This window comes from Pezoporus flaviventris, unplaced genomic scaffold (genome assembly GCF_033815535.1).
Source record: "Pezoporus flaviventris isolate CSIRO_AGI_PZ_B2104156 unplaced genomic scaffold, CSIRO_AGI_Pfla_v1 ptg000040l, whole genome shotgun sequence".
Lineage (NCBI taxonomy): Eukaryota > Metazoa > Chordata > Aves > Psittaciformes > Psittacidae > Pezoporus > Pezoporus flaviventris.
The window spans coordinates 3,946,451-3,971,236 of record NW_026892588.1 but is presented as its reverse complement, the minus strand read 5'-3'; the positions used below and the strand labels follow the sequence as shown (position 1 = coordinate 3,971,236).

Genomic DNA, 24,786 nt, shown 5'->3' with positions numbered 1-24,786 from the left:
GTCTTTAAAATCAACATGGCATTTAGGAAAAAAGTACAAGATTGGACCTAGAATGAAATACGTATCTGTTGGGCAAGACCAAACGTGCACCAAGCTCTAATCCAATGGGGTATGCATCTCTTCACATCATTGCTCAAAAAAATCCCAGCCATATGAACAATCAAACAATAACCTTTGCATTCCCAAAACAAAATACAAAATATCCTACTACTGGTGCACTCTTGGCTTTGGGATGCAAATACAAACTTTCTGGCTCAGCTTGTCTTCACGAAAACTTGGATGTGCACAGTCTGGCGAAGTTTTGGATCCACCCATACAGGAACATGCCCCTTCCATATCACAACACAACTAGTAGCAATGGCTGCTACTTTGTTATTTCAATACGTTAGCAGGGAAATGAGGGAAAAGGAAATGTTAATTTCAGCCTCAGAGATACATGAATGGCATAACAAACAGTCCAAGACTGTATACATGCTAATGGAAACCTCATAAAAGGAAACAGAAAAGTAATCTCAGATTTCCAAATCAGACTCAAGCAGAGTTACACCTAAACCAGTTTTACATCAAAAGATTCACACTTTTCTCAGTCTTCCTGATCTGCAAACCAGGTGATTCTCCCTGTTAGATCGAAGTCTCTTAAGTCTATACCTGGTGTTATCATAGCACCAATGGTACAATACTTCACTCAAAGTCTTACCATGTCTTTATTATTATCTACACTAGGAAGATAACAGGAATTGAACAAGGTTTAATAAATCCAGCTGAAGAACAACTGCCTTATCTTCTCAGGTTTTTACAAGATGGAGTCAACTTCTGTGAAAACCCTACTTAATTCTGACACAGCAAATCTCCTCACAACCTCCTCCCACCCACCTGCCCTCCCTGCCTCAAAACCAGTAGCAATAAATTATGATGAGTGGGAGATACAGTACTTTTTTCTTCCTGCTAAGTTACCCTGGCACATTTGCATGCACTATACATATGCACACAGGAAATAATGAAAGTAATGAACCTTAATGGTGAAGTAAAGTTCAGGACAAAACCCAAGTCAATTTCCTCAGATATTTGTGTGTGTGTGTGTGTGTGTGTACTAAGAGAACAAGTCAGTGAAAAAGAAAAAGCATACCTGAAAAAAAACACTCAAGTTAGTATATCATAGGAAGAAATATATGGCTAAAAGTATAGCCTCTATAAACTTACAGTTGAATTCATGTTAATTGTCTCCCTAGAAGCAATGTAGTAATCTTCATTAGTATAACAAAAGAGAGGACTGCTTCTCCCAAAACGGCTTAGAAGCAGCTTTCACAACCTGTATTTTCTGTTGCCGCCTCCCCCCCCCCCCCCCCCCCTTTTTTTCCGAAACAAGAGAAACAGATGCAGTAGCTGTGACACAGCAGCAAACAGGTCACAGGACTTTGAGAAGAATACTAGATTTGAGAACCTACAGCCTGTTACGGTATAGAGAAAAAGACTGGGAGAGCATACGCAATAGTTCAAAGGCACTCGGCTGCTATCAGGAAAAAAACATGAGTCTGTCAAACATCAAAAACTCCTCACAAGTTTACAGCCAGCTTAGTGCTTCCAAATCCTGAAATGCTACCACAGCGTTTATGCTCTCTCTTTCCTTATGTATGCCATATAATTTACACCCCACATACATCCCTGCACTGTAATCAGACAATCTATTTAAAATGTTATTTTTAACTATTCTCAGGCAACAGAGAGCACACAGGCCAACATAAGTTACCTTTGAAATCTCTCTGTTTAGAGATGAGAGAAACAGATAAACTCCACATTTCTTTGTGATTTTTTACACGTAGAATGCCTTGATATCTATACAAAATCCATGAAAAAGTAATCAGTGAAGAAGACTCAATAACAAGTAGAGACCTCCTCATCTGGCCAATATTATGAAATTAACTCAAACTTCAGTGCCCAATCAGCCAGCTCAGTAATTCTGAATGGTATGAAGCCTTGACTTGAAATAAACATTCTCTCCCCAGTTTTTCTGGCAGAAATCGAGGACTTCTGCAAGGTTACAGTCAAATCTAGGCATTTTTCAGCTTATGCTTCAGAACACAAGCTTTTGTTTCTCCTCTAGTATAGGAAATCATTTATTTTGCCTGCTCCTCTGTTCTCATGATGTTACTGAAAAGAAAGAACACCCAAACCACAGAACAACCCATTCCAACTGAAAACGAAATACTTAAAAAAAAATTCAGCAACAAGTATGTGCTTCATTATGCTGAGCTAACAACCGGCTGACAGAAATTACAGATTTCAACAGAAAGAAGTACTTTTCTATACGTTCCTCTTTAACTGACAAAAAGAAAAAAAAAAAAAGACACAGCATTCCTTTTCTCTCTCCTTGGTGAAGCACCTCGGTATCTCGAGTTCAGCAGTATTTTATACTTAAAGAGGATTTCTATGGGATCCATTCCTACAAAACCTGATTACCGCCACAGCTACAGTACTTTATCAGTCCCCAAAGTCAACCACTGCAATGGTCAGGGCTCGCCCAGCTCCACAACTCCCTGCCCGGCAGAGCCCGAGGGACGCTCACACGCAGTCATGCACCAGCTTCTTATTCTCTGCCCTAGAGGATAACACTGTCCCCAGAGTTACCAGTCTGATCACTGTTGCTTCTTTCCCAGCTTTCTGGGGATTAGTTGAAGGTTTTGTCCCGGCCAAACGATCTCCCGGCACCGGGTCCCGTCCAGGTCCCTTGGGACTGCGGGGCAGTCGAGAGTAGGAGACGGGGGCCGGAGGCCGGACCCGGAACACCAGCGTCCCGGAGCGCTTCCAGTAAAGGAACCAAGACGTTGTCGGAAGAGCCCAAGGTATGGCCGCGCCGCAGTAGGAGCCGGCGCGTACACTTGCACCAGCCTGCCCTAAGGAAGAACAGTTAGCGATAACTAAAATAAGAGTGACTCAACCGAGCCTCCCGGGAGCGCCTTATCGCTCCCTCGCCCGGGCCGCGGAAGTAGGGACCTAGTTTCGCGGTTCTCCCGTTCTCAGCCAGCAAACGAGACCGACCCGCGGGCGGCACTCACCGTGAGTGCGGGGCGCTGCGGCCGGGCGCCCCGCTGCCGTAAGCGCTGTGAACTGAGCCAGCGCCCTGACGGGATTTACAGCCCTGCAACCACACCCTCGGCAGGCTGCTGGGGCTGGGTCCTGCCGAGACCCCGTCGCACGCCGCTCCCTTGCCGTGACCAGCCGTTGCCCTCTTCCACGGATTCAACAGCTTCACTGCCAGAATTTCGTCTCCCAAATTAGCACTACAGCAAAGACTAACAGTTTCCTAAACCCAGCCTGATTGTAGACAATTGGGAGCCTATTACATACACACTACTTGCATTAGCAGACTTGTCCCCCCATGCCACCATGTTACATGAAGTTATCCGTGCAACAGGTTGGTGGGATAAAACACGTTTTCTAAAACAAAGAGTCAAAGAGCTGTAAAGGATCGAGAGCAACTGACAGAACAGATGGCTAGTTAACCTGCGTTTGTAAAGCATACCCTCCAAAACAAATCAGTTACAGACAGAACATCCATTTCTAACAAATCACCTCCGGCATCTTCAGCTGTACCACTGACTCAGCCAAAGAGTTTATGATTAAATAGAAATCAAGGCACACTCAGTTGACTCTTAAAGCCCTTTCTAGCTCATTTTTTTAACACTGTATTTGTCTCTTTGCTGTTGGCTCAGTCTTTCAGGCTGCCTGGCAAACATTGCTCTGGTTTTGCTGCAGTTATTCCAGTTATCAAAAGCAATTTTGATAATGCTGTTCTTTGTGTCTTCCCAGAATTAATAAGCCAACATTTTGCAAATTGCTTTACAGCCATCCTATTGGAATCAGCTTTAAAGAGGCAAGCATTTCTTTGTCCAGCCAAACATTTAATTGATTTTGACACTAAATATTTGTTCACTATGAAGTTTTATGCTGGTTTGGTTTTGGGAGATCCTATTCATGCACTATTTTCACTTCACTCTAACATTCAATCCTTTGACCCTCTTTCTCCATTTTCACCCAGGAGTAGCTTTAATAGGCTTCTGCTGATGTATCTACTTCAGAGCCTGACTACATGATGTTGCTGAAGTTTTGGTCCTGAACTATCTAAATAGTGTCATTAAGCAGCAGATTATTCATCTTCAAAGACCTATAAGTATTATCAAGCCAGTCATCAAAAAGAAATGGAACTATGGTATTCTCGCTCTAAATAAGTTAAACTATATCCAGTGGTGACAACAGCAGGTTTAAAATTCCACATGGTGATTTACCACAGTGACATGTCTGAGTACTGCGTAGAACTACAACATCTACCTCTCTCTAGTCTGTGGTTGATGTATTGCCCAGAGCACTGACTTTTGCAGTCTGAGCTATCTAAAATACTTCGCAGCAAAAGTGTTTGTTTTAAAAACAAAGCTATTCCAGACAAAGCGCACTGCACCCTCCTTTGAAGTGTAGCTAGAGCTTCAGAAACACTTAGCTCATCAGGCCAAGATTCTTCAGTCATCATGTATGTTGCAAAGGTAGGTATGGAGAGAGGAAAATGATTTGAAAAGTCTGGAAATTTTCACAGATATGAGTAGAACCTTTGCATTAAAGATGAAGTAAGATGAAGTTCAGTATAAAGTAAGAAAAAAAGAAAATCAGAGCATGCTCAAATATGCAGTAGGGGAAGAAAAAGAGACAGAAGATTAAAAAAATTGAATTTGTCTAACATACCAACATAAAGGAAGCTCACAGTGACATTTCTGACTGGCATTCCACTTCCTCAACACCCCCACTTTGGTTCCTTAAGGCCAGCACGTACAGTAGGAAAGCGTTATCGCTGCTGGTATTGCCATGCACCTATTACAGTAACCACTTCCAAAACAGAAAAGTTGAGGCAAATGTGAAAGACAACAGTTTCCAAAAAGGATTCAGTCACTGGTGCTAGGACATAAATCACCACTTGTGGCATGCAAACGGACACAGACTTCTACACTTAAATAACTTTATTCTAATCTTCTGTAATGTTGGGGGATATCATAGTGACACTGAATAGAACCTTGAAGTTTTCAATTCAAACCAATTCCACATAAAATGAGTCTTAAGCACACAATAAAAACTCACTCCATTTTTTTTTCTATTTTTTCCCCAAATGCAACAACATTGGAGGCACTGATGAGCCAGAAAAGCTAGAAACCTTGAATAGCTGATGGCACTCTGCTTTCATCATTGCCAATTGTGCAAAACCAGGTAAGTATAGAGGACAGAGGTACTACAAATGTTTCACAGTGATGGATTCCAGAACTTAACTGACACAAGTAACTATCTCTGGAGATTTCCTGTAAGATATTTCAGGCTGTCTTTCTTCAAAATATACCTGGAAAAAGGAGGTGAGGAGCAGGGGGAAGAGAAAGGAATCAAAAACCAACACACTATGACCCATTTTGGATACCAAAATGCCTCAGTAATACATTCTGTGCAAGAAAAATGGAATCATGGTGAAAATACAGAAAGAGGAGTAGAGATACCTGGATTAAAGGTTCAATTCTAGTATTCTGACCCACTAACTCTCTGTATGACCTATACTTATATTTTTGTAACATACATCAGAGTAATAAATATTTTTCACAGGAAAAAATAGTACTTGATATCAGCTTATCAAATGGAAGATGCTATGGAAGTGCACACTATTGTTTTCCTCATTTCATAAAGAACAACATCTTGCTTTTGTATTTAAACCATACTTTCACAGTTCAGGTAAAAGACAAAATCATGCCAAAATCTCAGGTCAGTTGGCACATAAGATGGGGTCTATTGGCTTATTCTAAAACTTGGGAGGTTTTCAGGCTCTGTAATTACATAGGAAGTAATGTTTCATTGTCATTTTTTATGACTAAGAACCAGAAAAGGAGTAATTTCCTTAGTAACATGATTGGGTGTTAAGTAATGAGATGGGTAGCTGGGCAGCCCGGCATAAACTGTGATTACTCATGCAAGAGTCATTACATCCTTTTCCTAGGAGTTTTCTTCTGTATGCAGATTAAAATGAAAATTAGTCTTTGTCTTATGTATGATTTAGACAACCCATCCTTGTACATACTTGGTGCAAACCTGTTAAAGAGAAAGGGCCTGCAAGCTGCAAGAATGAAGAATCTGCAGGACTGCCCAGAACTATAGCTACATTACTTGTGAGTAATTAGCTACATTACTTATGAGTTACCATTAATTAAGGTAGATTAGATTCCTCACTGCAAAATTTTGTTGTTTTCATACTTTATATCCACTTAGGAAATGGGTTTATTGAGATGTAGGATGAACTCTGGAAGCTCCACTGTCCTGAAACTAGCACAGTACCAGCATTCCATGTTGACCTGACATGCCCCTTAGCTATTACATGGCATCACATTTTCTGCCTATCACCTTACCACAGAAATGTTAATGGTAAAGCACTGCCCTTTGTCACATGAGCCATGGGGAGGCTGAGAAACCAGCAGTGTGCTGGCACTGCTGGCCAGACAACACTGCTGCGGCCTTCTAGGGTCACCCTTGACTTCTGCTTTCTGAAGGGAGTACGTACAGGTGCATCTTACCACCTGGTGCAAAGACACCTATACAAGCAGCTATTTAAAGAGATGACTGATGAGGAACAGAACTGTTACCTAGGTCCCAAGACCTGTGACACTGTAAGCTTGCATGTCTTAATCATGCCAAGAGTTGGCTACTTGCCAGTTTTTGCTACTTGGCTTACGGTAGCAAAAGAGATGATGGGACAAAACAGGAGGATTCATTGCAACTTTTCAGTTTGACCTTAAACATCAGGATTATAGTCTTCCTAAATAATAACTTGGAAAAAAATACATCTACTTTAAAAACACAGCTGTAATGGTCAAATGCGGAAGTAACTACACAAGATGAGGAAATGGTATGCTTGGATTGCTCACACAGCAGTTCTTGCAGATTCCCAGATAAACAAAAGTCAAAGCAAGTTTCTACTACAGACTTGTCATAGAAGAGAAAGGACTGAAACACACAAACATTCCCTCAACTCCCACAGATGCCGCATGGCAAAAATAATGATCACCCCAACTGTTGGTTAGGGAATCAAGTTTATTCACTGATAATTCAAACTAATTGAAGACAGATAGGCCAAATTAGTATGACAGTGAGAACTGCAAAATGCTCCATCCAGTACTTGAAATCTGACAATATTTGGGTTGAAAACTATGAGCTACTGCAACTGTGCTTTCTAAGGTCCTTCCCAAATGCCAAGTGAAAGAGAGAAGTTTAGTCAGCAGCTATCAAGACCTCCATAATAAATCTACCAACATCCAGCTTTGCTATTTGGCCTGTCTTAGGTCTGGAGACACAAGGTCTTGAAGAAACTCCCAAAGGGCTATCTGTTAATCAGTTAAGAGGTCTTGTGTTTGCTTGCCCCAGAAACATTCACACACAGAAATGTTCCATACCTGATCACCCTGGAAATAATGATGTAGCAAAGAAGAAGAATTTGACGAGTTAAATTACCTTAGCTCATTCAGTGACAAACTGGTGCATTAACATACTCTGGCTTGCTGGAGTTCCCGCTACAGCACTTTAAATGTTTTGCAGACCTAGGAGTACAAACTGGGTATATGTAATACCAGATGCCTGATCTTCAATCACTACTGGCTAAAAAACTATAGTTCTGACAAATCAGTATTTTCCAATAGAAATTAGCTTACTGTTAAACTCCTCTAACCTGCAGCTCATTATTGTAAGTCTGCAGTCAGAAAGAAGCCAAAAGTTTTGGGAGGATTAGGGAAAAAAAAAAACCCAAACCAAAAAAGTCTCATTGTAGCTATCAGGAGTTCTCAGAACTATAGAAATTCATGTAGTTTTGAGTCAGGTAGTATTAGTTCCTCCCCCCTTCTCAATTTGGTATTGAAAACCATGTCAAGCAACTTGTGCTGGCATAGATAAAGACAGATCTGTTTTAGAAGTTTGAAAGACATGAGGAAAACTTCACTAAAACCAGTTTTCTTTATTGAATAGTTTTGATGAATGACAAATTGCACTGGAACACAACACCAGAACGAAGCTTGAAAAGGTTTTATGGTTTCCTTTTTACCAGGGGGTCTACTTTCCTTTCTTTACTTCTAGCACTGGAAGAACTGGTATTATGGAGCTAAGATTTCCTTGTGATCTTCTGTTTTCCCGTGTTTCTGTAAAAAATCTCTAACACAAGAGAAATAACAGCCTCTCTTTGTATGTGACAGGTGTTGAGGAGTTTCTCATTTAGGACATACCTGATGTAGAGACAAGGATAAACAGAAGGACAGAAAGCCTTCAAATGAAGTCGGAGCTTTCAACAAGTTAAATGGTAGAGAGGAGTATGTTTATAACAGCATCTACATTTGTGAATTCCTCAAAGAGAAATGGCAAAAACCTTCATATCCTCGTGTATCTCAGTAAGAGCAAAACAGACCACACAGGTAGCAATACTAACTCTATTATGCAAATGAAATGTTCAAAGCAGCCTCCTCTTCATTTATTGGCAAAGCTACCAGAATAATTTAGCATGAGTCTGGAATCTGCCAGGTTGTCACTACATACCACTGCTGCAAAGCACTTCGGTTGTGTTTGTAATGTTTCAAAGAGAAGCATCACAAACCAGAATGAGTAAAAATCTGAGAGCATCAAAGACAAGACATTTGGGGTTGACAAGGAGAACCAGTTATGGCTTTATGCTAATTATTTTGAGCATGTAATGAAAACCCATGTGCAAAGCCCTTGGCTATTTTACACCTTTTTTGAATATGGAGTTCTCTGTATAATCCCAATTTGCTATTTATATATCCCAAGCACAAGCAAAGATCTGCACTGCTTGGTCATATTCCTTTTTAATAGCACACATCTTAAGTCTTCTATATAATGAATGACAAGAAAACCAAAATGGCAAGAAAGTATTTCATATTTACTGCAGCAGGGCAAGAGATACAGCATATCAGAAACAGTTATTTAAGAACTGAAATGCAAAATCTTTTCCCCACCAAAAGCAGGAAGTTATGGAATATTAACTAACTACATTTAATCTAATTCAAGTTTTGTATATTATTTTATATTCACCCACAATAGAATCATAGAATGTCTTGGGTTGGAAAGAAACTTAAGATCATCTAGTTCCAACTCCCTGCCATGGACAGGGACTCCTCACACTAGACCATGTTGCCCAAGGCTCTGTTTAACCTGGCCTTGGAATTATATCAATGCCAATTATGCTATTACGTTATATCAATTATCATATTATGTCAATGCATATGTTTTATTTAAATCCATTAAGGCTGTTGTCTTTGTATGCCAAATAAAATTATAAAATATTTAAATAAATATCCTATTAAAACTTCAATCTTCTGTATAAGAAAACCCATACAAGACAAAAAGAAAGAGTCTTTCTACCTGTAGCCTCCCAAAGGAAAACACTTTAAAATGTTAATGAAGATGTTAATGAAATTAATTAAGCCATAAATATGCTATTAATCAGAATTCAGCTCAGTAAAATAAGGTGCTAGAAAAACAAGTTTCTAACTTGTAGAACATTCCATAAAAAAATACTTCTTGTCATGTAGCTTCCTATATGTCTTTCCATTCATAACTCAACCAATGATGTACAGAAAAGCACATCATCAATACTTAACATACACAAACATTGCAACAGTCAAATTATCAGAGCTTTCCAAAATAATTTTATATTTAAATTCACTGTTATAAAGGAACCAAGAAATATCTCCCATGTCTGCCAATATCCAAGGTGTTGAGTTTTTTTATAGTCTCAAAATAGACACTTGCATTTATATATTTACATTACCCTCTGTATGGGTAACTTTTCTATTGTACTGAAGGAGCAGGTCACATAAAAGGTGGGATTCCTTAACATATCTGAAGCACAATTTATTCTTTCATTATAGGTCATAAGAAATAACAATAAAACCACACTCCTAAAGATTGTAGCACAATATGGTAACACAATTAAAAATTACTCTGTTTCAATCTCTCACAGCTTTAAACCCTGGTTTAGTTGTGTTAGAGGATACTGAGAAAACTATGGTTCTTTCCTGGAGCTATACTTTAAGTGCTGGGTTATGCATTCAGGATGCCTGTCTTGAACTACTGATTTTACAGGTAGAGTGCTATGCCTCATGCTCTGGGAATACAGGAGTCAGATTACACCTGATTTGTCATCAGTTTCTCTCATACCAGAAGAAGTCACTTCTAGAAGAGGATATGTTATTTCCTGGCTTCTTTGTCATGCCAAACAAACATTTCTAAGACTATAAAAAGGTGCTAGATAGCTGCTGAGAACATTCCTATACACACAGACAGAACACAGCCCATATTTTGTTTACTTAGGAGTGGTTTAGTACCCAAATTTTGGATGCGTCTTCATTCCATATTGGAACAAGCCCATACAAGATGCAGGCCCCACCCTCTGACTCTACAATTTCTCTGGAACACAAGACAAAAGGTACATCTTAAAGGAGTCACAGCATGCTATGAATGGATACTGGCCTAGATGGCAGGACACCATGATCCAAAATGTGCTGCAGTGCACACCTAAAGGTAAGTCAAGTTACAGGCAAAAGGACTGTGGAAAGAGTATTATGGCTCTTCACATTCATACCTTTTTGAAACTTCATTTTTGTCAGATTAAATGCTTAGAGGCTGAGAAAGCATTCTGGTAAACCATCACTCTGGGTTGGTGTGCTCTTACCTGTTTTACATCTACTCTGCCATTACCTGATCCAAGATCTGAGCAGCTATCAGTTTGACTGAGTACACAGCCATGTTGTCTTCTGTTCATGAAACAGCGGTAGGTGTTCCCAACTGGTAACAATTTTGTACTTTTGAAGAAAGTTTGCAGAATTTGTAAACATTTTTCCACTTGTGCACTTTGATTTGCAAGGAAATGAAAAACAGTGATAAAGCCCTAAGCAAATTTTGAGATCAGGATTTAGAGGAAAGGAAACTAATGCTTTCTTGAAATTCAAAGACTGCGCTCAAAATAAGAGATAAAGTGTTCCAAGCCAACTGCAGATGTAGCTTTTAGGTCCAATTTCACTCCACCAGCTGTCAGCATTCCTGAGTGATGTGCCAGGAAGTCAGCTATCTGGGGATATCTCTACAATCAACAAAAAAATATAAGCACCTATATAAGGTAATTAAAACTGAAAGGGGACTGAATTATCTGCTGAATTCATCTGTCTCTTTCTAGTATCCAGAGGGGAGCAGAGACTGACTTCCCTCTTCATAGAACACCTTTAGCTGCAGTTTCACTTTAGGCAGTGGGGTTGTTTCAGCCACCAGGCCTAACCTCTGCTGTCTCTTCCTTGGCCACTCGTACAAGTGTTTGTGCAGCTGAACAATGAACTGGCATAAGGACTTGATCTGGATGAACATGAAGGGGAAAAAAAAATTGGTTTTCAGACAGAAAAATTTCCCAGTGGGTTCACCATGCAGCTGCAGGATAGCTTTACTGACAACAAAAGGGAAAATACAGAGATAGGGCAAAAGCAGTTAAAGGAAAGTTGAAGAGGGCACAGGCTGCTTAGGTTGGCATTTTGGAACCCCAGCTTCAATTAAGATTAAGATTCAGTGGAACAACAGCCTTTCAGTTTTCTGATACTGATCAGAAAAGTCAGAGCCCCATTATTCAAAGCACTGATGCACTATAAAATTATTTCTGCTGAAGTGTTTTAATGATCTTGAATGGTTATTTTCCCACCTATTAGCTAAGGCTGCTTATGTCAAACCAGTTATTCTAATAACTTCCCTACCATTGGCTGGCAGAAAGATAGTGTAAAAGCATAAAGGTAGTGAACTTTGTATTGTGTACTCTGCCTAATTCAACAGATAGGTGATCATGTGCACATATTTGATCCAGGTCAAATGTGTTGCTGGGCATTATGTCAATGCACAGATCTTGATACTAATTACTGTGGAAACACAGCCTGAGTAGCTAGAGTTAGTTGGGGTGAATCCAAATCTTAGTGTACCAAGACACATTCTGTTCAAGTAGTTGCAGAACCAGATAACATTTCAGAAAACAGAATATGTTTTTACAAAATTCCGCAAAACTTAACTTCACTGTTCAAATAAAATGCTCAGTCCTATGAAATTAACCTTGTGAAAATGCTTACGTATTAAAGGAACTTATCACATTCAAGCACTGTCTGGAAACTGTTGAACCAGCAACAAACGTGATGCTGCTGTTTTGAAGCTCAAGGTAACAGTAAACTGATAGTATAACCTTTCCTCTGTGCTGCTAAGTACATTTAGTAGGCCATTAGAATCAATTTAATAGAACTGAAGATTATAAAAAATTTTTTTTTTTTCTAATGTCTGACTTCAGTAAGGTTTAGTGCTGGGAAAAAAGCATTTCAGCGTAACTGGTTAGGCACTTTGCCCCTAGACATAGCACTCTGTTAAAGACAGACACAAAACAAAACCATGTCATAATAGGCTGGAGACTAGATAACAACCATTAGCCCCTGCTGTGAAAACAAAGCAGTCTGCACTCATGTATGGCTGACTGAATTGATCTGTTTTGCAACCTTCCCACAAAATCTTTAATACAATAGGCAAAGCTATCTAGGATGCAAATATCGTGGTGTAAACAGAACACTTCAAAGATCAATTTAGCTCTATTTTCCCAAGCACGTAATTCAATTACACACAATTATTTTCATTAGCCAAAACCGGAATGAATAAAAACGTTGCTCACCAAGATGAATGCCCATAAAAATATGAACCAGCACTACTGTTACTAGAATTTAGCTTGAAGAATTCTAACACCTACCTGACAAAAAAAACCCAAACCCCAAAAAAAACAAATGGTATCATGCCGTCACCCTGCAAGACACACGTCCAGAGGTCAAAAACCACATACAGTTTGGAGATAAAATGTCCAATTCAAATTCACTGAAATCAACAGCACAGCAAGATTAGGTTTATCTCAATATAGTTGAAGTTGAACAATCACGAGTTGTGGCTATATTAACAGCATTAGGAACATTCCAGTCAGTTGATTCAAATGTTACACAGCTCTCTAAATCATCATAGTGAACAGTTCTTTGCTCTGAAAAGAACATTACATTGAGAACTGTATTATGTTCCTCACACCAGTACCTGAAAAGGTTACAAAATGCAGTCTTAAAGCCACATGAAAATCTATTCTAATTGCAGTACCTGTAGTTTCATTGTAGTAATCAACTTGAATAACTTCATAAGCTGTTCACAGAAGCAGTTACAAAAGCTGTCATATTTATATTCATATTTTAAGAGTTAAACCAATGAATTGTAGAAGTTATGTAATTATTAAACCAATTTTGAACTCCTAAGAAAATATTGACACAATACACTGATCCACTTGTATGCAAACAGTTCTAGTTTCTTCTGTAAAGCGACAAGTATTTAAACACATTTTATGAGTATCTGATTTTTACATATGCTCCAGGAGTCTTTTTAGCTTGACCAAGAGAGGGTAAAAGTAGGAATGTTAGCCAAGTAAACCACTGCTTCACACAGAACCCGTAAAAGCCTTAGACAGTGATCTTTAGTATTACTGGGCAGACTGCATAATACTCCTATCTTGTTAACTATTCTCAAAATATCCTGTACAGGAAGTCATAGTTGAATAATGTCTCACTATATCCTTCCACTCAGAGTAGACTGTCTTACACACCTTCTTCCAATTCCTATGCACTTGAGTTGAACTGTGATACTGAACTGATAAAAGCAACAAAAGATTCAGTGATCAAGTGTTAATTCATAGCAAAATCCCAGATGGAAAAAGCGGGCCAGAATTACTTGTGTAAGCACACTTCCTCTCTCCATACCTCACCTAGCGATGAGGTGGCATGTGCACAAAATAGCTTGGTTTAGCCCTTTTGATATGACCTGGCCAAGTGATGAAGACATTTGTGACACAGTCTTCCATCACTTGGTCTGATAACATCATTATATCTTTCTAAGCATACAGGTTATGTAATTTTTTAGAACCCTGACAGCAGTTTAATGTTTAGTTAGTCCTCTTATTGTCTGCATAAAGTACTCCGGTGATCTATATTCCTCACTCCAGGAATAGATCTTAGTATCGTAGTATTTTAGACAGTATCTTGGGCTGAATCACAGTATTCATTTATTAACTCTTTGTGACAGGAATATTTGCCTTAAGTCATCCTCTCAGTCTGTAAGAGACAACATAGAAATCTTACCTGTCTTTCTTTCGACATCCTGAATCAGTAGGATATTGGAAATGATGTGTGTTAGGTGGACTTGGTTCTCAACTCCCGTTTTTCTAAGATCAACTTCTGTAAGATGGAGTTAAGTCCTGTAGCAAATGCCAGAGTAAGGAACATACTATACCTACTAGTCCAGGATAATTCTAATTTCTTTCAGACAGGTTTGCTGTTTCTGATACTATAAGCTATGTAACAGCAAATGTAAGTATATTTATGTGCTATATGAAGCCCTTTTGTTGTGAAAAGCCTTGTCACTGAAGTGACAAAGAACTTTTCTTTTAAAGCATTAATTCATTGTCTGTTTCTTCTCTCAAAAGTGGTCAAGATAGATGGAGAATTTCTAAAAGTTATTATTCCTTTGCATAATAATTTGTAAAAAGTGCTAGCACGCCAACTGCACTTAAACTAATGAAGAAAGATAAAACTCAGAGTGAACTGTGTGGCATAATAATATTGGAAAGGAAAGGCTTATATCATCAAGAGGATAGTCACTGTAATTAATAGATAACATGGGTTGTGATGCTGTTTGGAAGAACATGAATTTCCAGATAATGCATTAGGGTAATCAAATCTAACTATTCTCTTTTTATCCGTTTCCTGCCACAACATCATTACTATTTGATTTTCAAAATTAGCGCAATGCATTATTTAGAAATCAGTAAAATTTCAATTTGTTGTTTTTTAAGTATGTACAACATTTCATTTGAGGATGACACCTTTCAGAGCAAAAAAACCCACATCCAAAGCAGAAGATTTATGATCAAATTTGTTCTTATTTCTATGGTTCTGCATTTTCACTGTAAATTAGATAGGGATAAACCCATAGGATGTACTCCCCTTTGTTACTGGCAAGTTATATTACCAAACCTGACCTTTTCTTAATGGAGATTTGACAAGTTAGGCCTAGGACCCTAAAAACCAAAAATCACATTGTTTCACAATGTAAATAAGACAATTGACACAGAATTCCTACTCTAAGTGAGCCACTGTTTTTGAAGTGGTAATTTTTGATTCTCTCTTTCAAATTAAAACCACTGCAAAAGCCTGTAATTCTTTGATTTAGACTGAGTAGACCTCCAATTGCTGAAAGCTTCTATTTTTTTATGTCACTTGCTCTGTTTCAAAAGCTATTAGGGAAATATAGCTGTGCCTGAAAATATCCTATTAAGTTTTTCTCAAATGATACCTCACATGTATCTAATGAGATGAAAGAAGTTAATGAATTATTATTCTTTCATTATCACTTCTAAGGTTTACCCAAATGCAAAAATTGGTTCTACTGATGCATTCACATTTGAGTAGAAAGGACTTCTCAGCTTTTCAAGAGTGACGGAGGCTCCCTCTGCTTTCCTCAGAAAACCTCAGCATGCTGCCCTCCAAAACCACAAAATCATCCTCTAAGAAAAAAGGGGTACACATACAAAGAAGTAAAATGCAGTCTGCCTGTTCTTCAAACTTTAGAAAAAAGCTTGTAAGGAGGAACACAAAAAGGGCTGGTGTTAACCCTGGTACTGAACAGCATATGCTCAGGGTAAGAGAGTGGGAGCTTTTATAGACATATTTGTGTTGGGGCTTTTTTAGTAGCTTTAAAGAGCTTGCTGCATTTTGCCACAGACAACACTAATGTGTGGAAGTTTTGTCAGGGAGAAGCTTCCTGCCATGAAATTTTTTTTTCTTCGTTCAAGTACATAAGCATCTTCTGATCTGACATAAGAACTTACTACAGCACTTGACTGCAACCCGAGAACTCTTGTCTTCTATTGCCATGTATTTACTACTTACCTAAGAACAATTTAATTCAAGAGACTGTACATCACTGTCCTCAAAAAAATGGATATAATCATACCTGCTACTGCAGAGATAAAAAACCCAGTGTAAATAGTTATTAGTAATTATTTTTAAAAGTAGAAGACATCAAAGAAAACTACTCAGACTTTTAAGAACTTAGAAGCTTGGTTCTTCAGCATATGTCCTTGTATTAACCAGGTTAGTAAGTATGTGAAATCAGGTTAAGTTAGGTGTTCTCTCAAATTAAAGTTTTGGGTTAGGAAAGTATTCAGTTTGGCTGAGGAACTAAGAAATAATATAATGCTTGTAATCTACAGATATTGCAGAAATGAAAGCCTGACTCATGGCCTTGAACTTCAAAACAGTCCATTGTATCCAGAGTGATGCACTAAGCCTATTTTTAAGTTTTGCACTTCAGCAAAAACTATTTCAGGCAGCATTCAGGCTTTGTAAACTGTAAGCTGTCTTTGCTGCAGGCTTTTTGGTGTTTCTTGATTGTCAAAACAGCTGTCCCAGGGTTCTATATTACTGTCTATTCTGTGTCTTCTGTCTTACAATGAGTGCGAATGATAAAACAACATTTTCCAACATGCTTGTGTCTTACTGACTGGGTGTCCTGGGTTCAGCAGTAGCAGTCATTTTTCTCCTTCTTGGTAGCTGGTGCAGTGCTGTGTTTTGACTTTCGGTGTGGGAACAGAGCTGATAACAATGATGTTTTGGTTTGGCCAAGGACTTTGTGAGCCTCATGCTCGGTCGGCTGGTGCTGAGGTGTTGTATTCTCTTCCCTTGTTATTTCCTTTATCATTATTATTGTTGGTGATAGCAGTAGTGATTTGTGTTATACCTTAGTTACTAAACTGTTTTTATCTCAACCCGTGGGAGTTGCATTCTTTTTGATTCTCCTCTCCGTCCCTCCGGGAGTAGGGGGAGGGCAAGAAGGGGTGGAAGTGAGTGAACAAGTTGCCTGACTGGGTTTAAACCACAACACTGAGTCCATTTGGCAAAGAAGAAAACGTTGTCCTTTTCCTAGTTGTGACAAATTCTACTTATATTTTAAAATCTGCTTTTATTTTGCTTGGATTATGAGATAACCGTGACACAAAGAACTCTGGTACATCAGCAGCAGAGGTGTGACACTGAAATCAATTTTAAATACCCTTCAGTGCTACTTCATGAAAATTGGATTGACAAAAACAAATCTGTAAAAAAATTGTTAAAAGTGAATCCAAAGATCTTTTGACTTGATAAGAATATTCAGTTGTGGGTTGTTTTTTTTTGTACACAAATGTTCTGAACTGGAAATACAGTGAGACTGAACTAAAGTATGTCAAAGAAGCATTTAATTGATGATATAGTATGCAAGTTCAATAATTCTATATATGGATGATAAGAACTGAAAACAAGAAATGGACAATAAAAGGAAATTTTGATCAAGAAAGACCTGTGGGAAAAGGGCTTCCTAAGAATTTCTATATAAATTTCTAGGGATCTTCAAGATGACTGATGCAAGGCCCTTCTGTAACATGGTATTTGCTCAACAGAGATTATTCGTAAACCACATAGTACCCATTTATCTAGAAACAACATCATATAACAATAGGCACAAAAGTGTATGTTTTATTTAATACTGTATTTTACGAAAGAAACATTGTTGTTAACTTTTACAAAACAAACGTTATTCATATGTTCTTATTTTTGTGAACATATACATTTGTTACCATATCTGAGACAGCCACAACTAACATAGGGCAAGCAGCACTAGAAACAGTACAATGTTCATTTTGCCTAGCTCTCCAATAAACATTATTTCTCTGGGAGTCTTAGTACACAGTTACAAAAGGCATGGGTTTTATTTCCCCCTTTCCTAAGACAAACACAAACTATCAGCCTTCAGGTTTTTTGTTCAAACATCATAGTATGGAACATTAATCACTTTCATTAAATCATTTTGCTTGACATTTTCTCAAGAATTTTATTGAAAAAGCTAGTTCCTACCTCTATGCCATCATATTGTTCAAAAAGCATGCAATATTCTGCAAGACCAAGCTGGCTCAGCCAGTTACTAATGGGTAGATCCTTCATTATCTATTCCCTCACTGCACAATGCCTTTGACTCTGAAAAACATAAATAAAACATCATTACTAATACTATTGCTTAGGAATGATAAATGACAGAACAACTCATAAAGTAGTTAATAGCATAGAAGTTCTACCATTATGACTAAAGAGATTAATACTTTCTTGGCTGCTTGGCAATAGGCAGTTATCCATGCATTATGGCTATACATTTAACTCATTGTTTCATTGTGCTCTTCACACAAACAGGGAATGGTGAAGACTATATTTTGTTTAGCTGTCACAGTTGAATTAATCTTTTAGAAGAAGATGAATCACTCAATATAGTTGTAATAATTTTAAAACACTCAGGCTTTGTATTCCAAGAGAAAGTTCCTCAATATGCTAATTCAGTGATAATGCCATTCTTCTTACATACGTAACACATGACCATGCATAAAATGAAGAGGAATAGCAAAAGGGGCAGCGTTATCTGTAGGAACAGGAAGGAATTAAATGGAACTGCATATTCTGTATGACAATCAAAATGCAAAAGATTCTGTGGTGAGTATTTGTCCAAGGTATGAACATAACCCAAGTCAACCTATCATGAAGAATTTCTACACAAAAAACAGCTGCAGGATATTTACAGTTTGCTCTCCATCATGATGCAGTTTGTACATCCTCATTGCTTCCTTAAGGCCAGGTTTATGTGGTCAACCTGTTCTAGTTAAGGATGTCCCTGCTCATTGCAGTGGGTTGGATTAGATGAGCTTTGAAAGTTCCTTCCAATCCAAATTACTCAATGATTTTATGATGTCATCCAAATTTGAGTTGCATGTAAATAAAAATACTTGTAATTTTTTCAAGTGCTAAAATGAAATAAAAGATACACATTAAGATGGATATGATAGACACAGGAAGACAAAAAATAGATGTGTAAAATATTCTCCAATCATCACTGCTCTATGTAAGCAGTTGTGCAAGATCTACATAAAAAATATTTAAGCTTCCAAAGAATAGCCGAGTTCAAGATTTCTATTTGCAAGTTTGAACGTATCCTAAATAAATTCAAGGATGCCCAATTCTAAACATTGTACGTTATGACCTAAACATCTCCTATCACAGCACTGATGCCAGAAGCAGGAAATGCTCATGTTCAGGCATGTAGTGTCTTTAATTGTACATTTTTGATTTCTGATTTCTGGTTTTTGGTTTTGTGTTTTGTTTTGTTGTTTGGGGTTTTTTTTTTTAAGATTTTCCTCTCCTCTATGCTTCAGGAAAAGCACTTACTCATTAGCTCTCCATAAACCAACTGGAATGATGACTTTCCAGCCACAGATCACTTGTTCCAACACATCTGTCTACTCTGAGCCCATGACAAGAAGCTGCCTAAAGGCTGACATGTTATGGTCTGCAAAGAGCCAGTGTTGCTTTACGTCAGACAGGGAAAGATGTTTAGCATTTTTAGAGTTCTTGGAACACTATTCTAAAGTGCTGAAGCTTCTATTTTTCTTTTTTTACACTACATATTGCAACACATAAAATATGTCCTGCAGAAAGGCAGGCCACAGTAGCAGTACTGTACTGAAGTATGATACATTCCTAGATATAATTTAAAAGCATTTAAATTAGAACAAGTACTCTAAGACACACAGTGTTTTGTACCAGATACCTTTCTGGAAGCTACTATGAACTTCAGTGGTCAACCTCGGAATGGTCAACACTTCAGATAGTCATACAACACTATACTGCACAAGATGTGATCCTGGAATTCATCATTTAATGAGCTATTAAAGAACAAACCTGCTAATTCACAAATCACATGGTGAAATCCCTCTATCAGCCACTGGAATACTCTGCTATATTACTTGCTTCATTACAGTGTTTTTATCATTGTGAATATATTGCAGGCTAGGGATGACAAGCATATATCTAAAGAATGTTGGTAGTATAGTAACTAAGAACAGCTTGTGAAGTTACATGGACCAGAAAAATCTCAACTTTAAGTGGACACACTGCAAAAGAATTTCTCTGAGGAATGTTAAAACCACAGAGAACATTCTTATGTGAGGCAAGGACAAGCTCAGCCACTGAAATCTTTCATTTATTGGCTTGCTTTAAACAGGTACTTTCAGATTGCAAGTTGGTCAGCATGAAAGGCATATGATTTTCAGAGAGATAAAAGGAAAACACAGTTAGTTGGTTAGGATGTTAGTAAAACCATGAACAGATGGCTCTCTTTGGTTCATACTCTTTTAATTTAGTCACAGATTTCAGGTTTTTTGTCAAAAAAGAACTTGTTTTCAAAACTGTTTAACAACTTCCAAAGGAACAATATTATTAAGACGATAAATTTGACATTTCAGGTTGAATACTTGGCTTCTATGCTAGTAGATGACAATTAAACAATATCTACAAGAATTGGTAGAGAGTCACCATAATTACCATTCCAGAACAGAGATAAATTCTGCAGTAAGCATGAAAGGAATCCCAGAATTTCCACAGAGCAACATTCTCTTTAAGCAATAGTGATAAACAGTGGCTATCTAATCTTACTTGTCTTACTTGGCCAGCTGCATTTGCTCTGTTATTAATTTATGGCAAATGAACACCACCCCCAAAACCACCAAAAATTCACGTGCAAGCAGAAAATTAGTTAACCTTATATGACAGGATACTAAGAGATACAAGATGCAGTGTTTTCAAATGTACTGCACTTACAGCTCTGAATGGGATTATTTTCTGGCATACTTTTATGTGCTATTAAGTCTTTGTTGATGCTTGTCTAGATTTTTCACTACTGCTTGAATGAAAAATTTGCTCTTACATGTGAAGGGGGATAAAAAATAACCTCCTTTCTTCCACAAAATAACTAACTGCCTTTCTGACCCTTCTGATAATGGTAGTTTTGGTGAAGAAAGGTAACAGAAACATTAACTCAAGCATCTCTTATTCAACCAATATTACATTGTTAATTAGATGCAGGGTACAAATTAGTGGTCAGGACATAAGACATACTGAAAGCCTGATCAAGGTTAAAAGTAAAATGGAATTACAAAATAAGTTGCAGAAGACTCCTCATATATATATATATATATGATTATGAGAACTAGGTTTAGGCAGAGGGAGTTTCCTATTATCCTTCTACTTTTACACTTACTTCTTTTTTTTTCTGAAAATAGGATCAACTGTTGCTTAGGGGATGTAATGCCAACATTTTTTAGCATCCGAAACACAATTACAAACACACCAGCAAAGTGTGTAGCAGATGTTGGGCATATATTTTTTTCACCCACTAAGAAAAGAGGATCTTTTCTTTCCAGAAGAATGACAGAAGCAATGATATAAGACAGCAGATGTATCAGAGGGCAATACAAAACCTGTGTTCTATTTACCCATGCTAAAGACTCACTTCCTGTACATCTCAGGTTTCCTGCAATAAAGAGACCATCATAGGGTTAGTCAGGGATAAACCCAGGGTTGCTCCATGACTTGCTTCTATTCATTCTGTAAAACTGTTTCTTCAGTTACTACTTAACAAGCTGAAGAGTGAAGTTATGGTATTCTGAAATCCTTATGCAGAAGGTCTTGCAGTACTATCTACTTATTTATACGATTTCAGGGTTTTTTTTACAGCAAAATAGACAATCCAAAACCAGCCTTGGTTTTGTACAGTTCTGTTTCTGAACACCAGCTGTTCAGAGGCTTTTGTGAAATGAAATAGCTCCCAGAAAGTTAGCAAATGGATAATAATGGGAGGTTCCTACAGCGGCACTTCTGAGCTAGAGAGCTGAACATGGCTTTCTGTATTATCTTAAAAACATGCTCACAGTTACAGTCATACATATTGGGGAATATTTGAAGGAAAATCATAGAGAAAGGTTTTTCAATATGTAGCTTTTAAATTCAATGTTCACACTGCAATGCTTTACTGATAATTCACTGGTTTTCTTCTTTATCACAATATCCCAGAACTATCAAAAGCTTCTGCTGATGATGTTGGCTTGTTATACTCCAGACACAAGCTGGACTCTTAATTCAGCTATGGTTTTGCCAAATTAGCTTCAATGTCATCTCTGAAAATCTCATATGTATGTATTGCAAAGACACCAGGGTTGAGTAACTCCAAATCACTATATGGAAATAGAAAGTATTCCAGGGATAACCATTAATGCTCTGTTTTCAGACTTCCCTGGGAATGAAAAATTAGTTCCTACATCTGAGGGGAGATAAATGACAAGGAGCAAGCCATGTATCACAGTGTAATCCTGTTCTAGCCAGTTACTCAGGTGAACCAGCTATTTCATCTCATCTGCAAAGTCATTTCTCTTGTAGCACCTTTCCTACTTCAGCAAATTGGCTTGTATTGTACTTCCAAATAAAGACTAGCCTCTTGCTGTGACACATCCATTTCTTAGGGAAAAATTATTTATTGGACAACTGTATGAGTTTTCTTAAGGATTTTTATCACTTGACCTTGGCATACCTTCCTAACTAGCTCCTTGAGTCAAGGGCCCACCAGTTTTGTTTTCAGATGAACTCAGATGTACTTAGATTTTCCTCTGGCACCACTGAGATCAACAAACTCTCTAAATTACAGCCTCAGTAAAGCTAACCTTCCCATACAACATTCTATACACCTCAGGTCCTGTACTGCAGCAGAAACTAATGACACTGGCCAAAGGTCTGCTCTCCTTGCTGATCACAACCATTCATACTTAACGAAGCAGTTTAGACATGTATTTCTTAATGTTCAATTATAATGCATATTTGAATGGCAGAAAGTTTCTGAATGCAGTAGATAGAATGAAAAACTAGAAAAGCTGATAGTTGTCATGATGCTTGTGATGCCACATCTCAGATTTTACCATCTGAATACATCTATTCTTTTACAGCCCAGGTCATGTTTCTATTTCTCCTCTCCCTTCTCTAAACAATTTGCCAGTTTCTGTAAAGCACATTGTCAGTGATACAGTTTAAGTAAATTGTGTATTTTGGAAAAATCTCAGCACTTGTTCTGTAAAAGGAATACTAAATGCAGAGTGGGAAAGTCAGAGACACTGATCAATAACCCAAAGTTGATTTCACTACTATGGCAGTGATAAGATCTTAGTGAGAAAAGTAACCTTCTCCAAGATTTATTAATATAGTTATGGTAAACTGCCACAGTTACTGTGAAATTTGACCTAGTATACTGCCTTAAACCAAAGAGAAATTTTCTAGTTAGCATGGTTCTCCTAATCTAATCAGGCTATAAGCTGGTAATGCATTGATCAAAACCAGTGTATTATAAAGCCATTTCCATCTTTAATTATAGCAAAAGGGAAGGGTGTCTGCAAGACAGGGCAAGAGACAGAAGCAGCAAAAATACCTGGAAAGCAATCCATCAGCAGAACCTAAGTGTCAGACACTGGTCAAATAAACACTGGCACTGTGCACTAGACAGTCCAGAGAAAGCACTTCTTGGGCCAATGACTGTGGCTGAAAGGAGTGGAAAACTATGACTGAAAAACCTGTTTCCCCTACTGTGTCAATCATTTTCTAGTCACAAAAACAGAGCTTGGTACATTGCATATGTACAACTGGAAGACATCAGAGCTAAGCTACCAGCATTTTTTTTTTCTTCAGATAGGAACAATATGCAAAGCCTTGAAGTTTTGGTTAACTCTGCATGAAAAGAAATAATAGGCAACAACTACTCATCATGTAATAATTACTACAGTCAGATTCCATCTCCAGCCTTCCATCATAAAATATCTTATAGTGGAAGAATTACCTCAAAAAATTTCATAGATGCATATATGACCTTTGTACAAACCACATGCAGAAGGCATCAGGGGTGGAAAGGGAAAAACAAAACAAGAACATAACACAAGAAAGGCTAATGTTACAATGATGGCTTGGCACTGTCCCGCACAACACTGGAGATTTATTGTTCACAAACATGGCAATATTTGTGGTGTACAAAGCAAACTGTGTCTGTACCAAATGCATACTTAAAATATTGCAAAGGAACTATTTTCTTACGGCTCTATAAGCCTTTAGCTATTATACTTTGAAGAGATGTGAAAAAAGCTGTAATATAGAACAAATGTATTCATATTCCAATAGACTATCTAAACACAGCTTCGCTTTTCTCTCAAATTCATTTGACTACAAGCATTAGTGTTCAATTGCTTTCAGAAGTGGTTACATGTCTGGTGGCAGAACTGCTGAAGCCAATTTACATAGCTACCATCTATTACTAGCCTCCAACTCAAGTGATTAAGACAAGTATTTCTTAAGTGCTTGTTCCTTCCTTGCACTGATTTCTTTCCTGTGCCAGCTCTAGCATTCACTCAACTGCAGTGAAGGGGATCAGAGACTTGATCTGGCAGAGAAAATGACCCATAGGAAGCGGTTGTTATCTCAAGTCAAATCAGGTCTCTTATTTCTTTCACTGTACACCCACAGAAATGCTTGTGCTGGCACAGAGGAAGCAATGAAGGTGAAGTGGTCGAACAGCAAAAGTGCAAATCTGAGACATAAAATCTCCTCTTAAATTCTGCTACAGGTTAGGGACTCCTCTGCCACCCGGATCACAGTCTGTATGTAAACATACACCCTTTTATTCCACCTTGGACTGTGAAATAAAGCAAGTGAGGCACAGGCTTTCTTATTTCTGCCA

The 24,786-nt window shown here is 37.9% G+C and overlaps 1 protein-coding gene and 1 long non-coding RNA gene across 3 annotated transcripts in view; one reads left to right on the top strand and one right to left on the bottom strand.

Moving 5' to 3' along the window:
• Nucleotides 1-24,786, bottom strand: part of BCAR3 (BCAR3 adaptor protein, NSP family member) — a 91,204-nt gene that overhangs the window by 59,990 nt on the left and 6,428 nt on the right. Inside the window, exon 1 of one of the 2 annotated variants that reach the window (XM_061465488.1) lies at nt 2,626-2,740. The exons of the other annotated variant lie outside the window; for it this stretch is intronic. The gene's annotated coding sequence lies outside the window, so the exon portion shown is untranslated. Of the gene's footprint in view, nt 1-2,625; nt 2,741-24,786 lie in introns of those variants that run through there. 2 annotated transcript variants of the gene reach the window in all.
• On the top strand, nt 2,758-23,702 carry LOC133275504 (uncharacterized). The gene is made up of 3 exons (XR_009745553.1): nt 2,758-2,840; nt 22,306-22,408; nt 23,437-23,702. It is a non-coding gene; the product is annotated as an uncharacterized LOC133275504 (long non-coding RNA).